The 4,673-nt window shown below is 47.9% G+C and overlaps 1 non-coding gene across 1 annotated transcript; it reads left to right on the top strand.

The window, feature by feature from the left end:
• Window positions 1-945: 945 nt before the first annotated feature.
• Window positions 946-1,148, top strand: LOC132369380 (small nucleolar RNA SNORA73 family). The gene has a single exon (XR_009504361.1). It is a non-coding gene; the product is annotated as a small nucleolar RNA SNORA73 family (small nucleolar RNA).
• The last annotated feature ends 3,525 nt before the right edge of the window (window positions 1,149-4,673 follow it).

Genomic DNA, 4,673 nt, shown 5'->3' with positions numbered 1-4,673 from the left:
TTTCCTTCTTTTACATGTAGCTGTCCAGTTTTCCCAGCACCACTTATTGAAGAGACTGTCTTTTCTCCATTGTATATCCTTGCCTCCTTTGTTGTAGATTAGTTGACGAAAGGTGTGTGGGTTTATCTCTGGGCTTTCTATCTTGTTCCATTGATCTATGTTTCTGTTTTTGTGCCAGTACCATATTGTCTTGATTACTGTAGGAGTCCTCCAGCGAGTCTGATGCACCTTAAAGTTTGAGATGCACTGATCTAGTCCAGACCCTCAAGGGCCAATCTTGGAAAACTTGAGGCCTACTGAATTACAGGCAGGAGGCAAGGGGTGAGGGCCCTGCCTCAAGCTGTTTTCAGTCATTTCCTCCCTGGTGTAAATGGGGTGGGAGTGGGGTTGGGTGGGTGATGGTGAGAACTCCACCTGAAGCAGACGCAGAACGGCTGAGGAGGCAAAAGAGCATCTTTTCTGCTTTCCACTGAGGCTCCACAGGCAGCTTGGCCACTTTCCTGCAGAATTTTCCTGTGGGAGGAGGATACATTCCAGTGCGATAACAGAGCAGTGACATGAGTAGGATCCCGCCTTCTATTTCAGGAGCACAAGGTCTGCAAATAGCTGGAAGGGCTCCATGATGGGTTGGATTTAGGGAGGTAGGAGGGTGGCAGGGAGGTTCCCAGGAACAGTCTTGCCAGCCCACAGAAAGAGGGATCTCCTAGGGTCGACCCAATACAGGCTGGGTATTAGCCCTAACTGGTTGCTATATACAACCTGCACAACTGTACATGGCGGGCCTGCTCAGGAAATAGGAGCTTAACCAAACAGGAACATAATGCTCAGAGCAAAGAAGAAATAAGAAGGAGCATGCCAGGACCGGGGAGGAGGAGGAGGTGGATGAAAAGGAAGATAAGCCCCAGAACACGGTGGTTTATGGGTACCTGTGATAAGACACACATTCCAACGTGGATACCCCGGGAGGTCACTCCCCGGGCTCTGTCCTGGTGGTGTAGGGGAGCACAGGGCTCTGCCCCATGACGTACAGTCCCTTTCCACAACGTTGGAGATGAAGCCGGGCCTTGAGCCTGCGCCTGCATATTCCTACAGCTTCTCAGAGTCCTGTGAACAATGACTGAGGAGACAAACCATGCAGTGAGACATCTGGTATACCAAAATTTAAAAGTGAAATAAGATTTTTATGTATGAATCTAATTTTTTTTTGTCCTTTTCATTCAGGAGAGAAGAGGAGCCTTGCCTGACTTGTGCAGTTAACAATGCTTTGGGGGCCTTTATTTGGCAGGGAGATTAGTAAAGTGAGTAATACACTATTTTTGGAAGATAAGCCTGGGCAATTTGAAAATGTTAAGTTTCGGCACAATGTTTAACCCTGAACTGCACCTTAAAAACCAGCAGAGTAATAGTGTTCTGTTGCCCAGGTGCCTTTTGAAATTTAGAAGGAATTCCAGAAGACACTTGAGTGTGGCAGGTCTGTGGACAGTACAGTGACCTGGGAGTCCCAAGAGACCCTTTCAGGTTTCCTATGAGGTAGAAACTTGATGTACTGATACTAAGATCTTGGGCATTCCCAAGTAAACTGGATTTTCTTAAAAGTGGAAAGCAGATGCCCATGAGAATCTACATGTCTTAATAAAGAGATCCATGTCAGTTTCTAATGTACCCGTGAATTATAATAAAGATGACTATATACATAAAAAAAAAAAAAAAGACACACAGACACTGAACTGACTGTCATGAAGAAGTTTATTAAACTCACAGTTCCCTAGAAACAGGAGCCATGCTACAGCATGCAGGGAAGCCACATCCAGAAGTGCTGGGGTGGGTCAGGAGGCAGAGACAATGAGGAGAAAACATGGGTGAGAGTCTTTACCGTGGCTTCTCAAGAAGGGATGGGCAAGGCAGGATACGCTTGTTTAGGACTGGCTAGTTTGAGTCATTTCGATGGGCTCTGGGGCCCAGGGCCGTCCCTCGTAGTCTGGTTTCTGGTCTGGGGGTGATTAGGGCAGGGAAGAGCAGAGAGTGAGAGGCCGACAGAGGTGTCTGGGGGGCAGGCTCCGCACTGGTTGGTTTGCGCAGGAAGGCAGATTACAGGTGTGCTGTTTGCTCTCTCTAGGAACCGGAAGGGGCAGTCCTTCCAGGGTCAGAGCACCAGAATACAGAAAATAAAAGACACGGCTACTGCGCTGGGATGATGAAGCAAGGTCCTGAAGGCTGGCCTGCCTAATCGAGCCATCACTTTGTTCCCAGCTGTCTGCACCATATGCTGCCCAGCCCGTAGTCCCTCCTTACCTGGGACTATCAAGCACTTGAAATGTGTCCAGCGTGACTGTGGAGATGAATTTTACACTTTTATTTAATTTTAATTAATATAAATATTTTTAAAAAGTATAACATCATCTTTCATTAAACAGATTTACTAAGAGTGTAAAAAAATTTCATGACTGATTTTTATATTGATTACATGTTGACATTATAATATTTTGGATATATTGGGTTCAATAAAATACTATTAAATTCATTCCACCTGTCTTTTTACATTTTTAATGTAATTTAAAATTACAGATACGGCTTGCATTACATTTTTACTGGACAGTGCTGGCCTATATATTCAATACTTAATAGTGATTAGAAGTAAAATCCTAAAACCAGAGTCAAAAAGCGGGATGCCCTGCGAGGCGGTGCTAACGAAACACGCACGGTGCGTACCTTCCTCTTGCTGGAGGGTGACATTCTTCCTACTGGGGCTCGGCGTATGCTCCAGAGCACCTGGGAGAAAGGGGTGGGGTAGGCAGGAGATGTTAACACGGCTGAAAAAAATTTATGTTCAAGCAATGTCTTGACAGAGAGAGAGAGAGAGATCTACGTTACTTTCTGCAGCCCCAAAACAGCCATGAGGCCCAGAAGCAGCTGGTAATGTTTCTCAGCTGTTGCAGACCATGAGGGCTGCCAAAGCCCACCCAAGACTCCCTGCTCCATCTTCCCTGCCCCAGAGCCCGCTCCCTGGATGGCCTGGTATGGCAGAGGTAAGGGACAGCAAAGAAGGGCACGTGGAGGGACAGACAAGGATTTCTAACGGCCTAGTGCCCACCGTGCTGAGTGCCCGCTCCCAAGCAACCCTCTGGCCCCGTGTTCCTGTGAGGCTGCCAGCCCTGGGAAGTGTGTGTGACTCACAGATATCCTCAGGGTTAGACTTTTGGGCATTGTGGTTATAAATTATTACAAAAAGTTTCTTGGCGCTGGATCCAGGAGCCCTGGCCCTGTGTCAGTTGTGGGAAAGCTTCTCAGCTGATGGGAGTGAGGGGTAAGGGGCCAGGGCTCCTGTGCAAAGGACAGAGGCATAGCTGCCACCAAGCTCACTACTGGGAACACTGAAAGTCTGGGCAGGGCAGGGATGCAGGCCACGTATGTATGGAAGGGTGGCCTGGCAGAGCTCCAGAGGACAAGGTGTCCCAGCTGGCAGCCATCTGCACACACACAATTTGTCAGGGGGGGGTGAGGAGCACCAGCCTCTGTGCAATCATCACCTGAAATCCTGAGTCACATCCTCTGGTGAGCTGTGGGAGGGACCCCTTAGTAGAGGCATCTCGTAAGATGGGAAAGAGAACTTGCTATATGGTCCAGAAGAGGGACTATCTTGAACAAGGGGACAACCTCCTCGTTCCCACTGGTAGAAGAAATCCAATTCGTTCAGTCCAACAGGTCATATGTTTGTGCCTAATATGTGCCAGGCATGGGTGGAGAAGTCACCCGAGGTCCCTCCCTGCCCTTAAGTAGCTTAGAGGCAGATGAGGTCACTCTGTAATGAATTCAAGTGCAAGTGCTATGAAAGGGAAGTAACGGGAAGTCAGCCTCGTTGGAGAAGGCAGCCTCATCAGAAGACAAGGCTTCCTGGACGAGTGCAAATATTAGCAACCCAAGAGGAGGCTGCGGGCAGAGGACAGTGTTTCTAGCTGAGGGACTTGCACAAACAAAGGCCCAGAGGCAAGAAAGTGCCTGGCCTGCCATGGATTCAACACATTCAGCTCTGATGTGTGGATTTATTAGTCACACTAATGCCAAACATATTTTGGGCATGATTCTACTATCCCGACCTGCTCCAGAGGTTAAAAAGGCAATAACCTACACAATAGCTCTCATTCATTTACTCACATAGATTCATGGGACATCTACAATGCATCAAGTGCAGGACTTCATTGTTAGAAGGTAGCAACAGCCCGAGAGCCTAAGGGATGTCAGGATGGCAGATGCAGAACTAGGAATAGTAGGGAGAGCTGTGGGAAGGAAAGGAATTGAGGGAGAGGGTATTCACTTCTGAGTTTGTGTCATCCTTCCTTGAGAGCATGAGTGGATGGCAAAAGGCCCCTGGCACACAACCCTGAGAGCCTGAGGAGGAGGAAGGTCATAGTCCTTCTCTCTTCCTTGCTTCTCGCATTTCACCACTTATCACGTCCTGGAAGTTCTAATTCCATATTGTCTCATGTCTTGACCCCATCTTCTCTCCCGCTGCCAGCTCAGGGTCCCTAGATTAAAACCAGAGCCTCCTAATTAAAAACAGTGGAGCTTATTAAGACATAAGAATTGGAAAAAAGTATAACCTTGGCACTGAGGACAGACTGGTTGGTGTGATCACTGGCCAGCATTGAAGGATGGATGGTCAGTGTGATGGGACG

This window comes from Balaenoptera ricei, chromosome 7 (assembly GCF_028023285.1).
Source record: "Balaenoptera ricei isolate mBalRic1 chromosome 7, mBalRic1.hap2, whole genome shotgun sequence".
NCBI classification, from domain to species: Eukaryota; Metazoa; Chordata; class Mammalia; order Artiodactyla; family Balaenopteridae; genus Balaenoptera; species Balaenoptera ricei.
The sequence above is the reverse complement of the archived record's forward strand: the minus strand, read 5'-3'. Positions and strand labels throughout refer to the sequence as shown.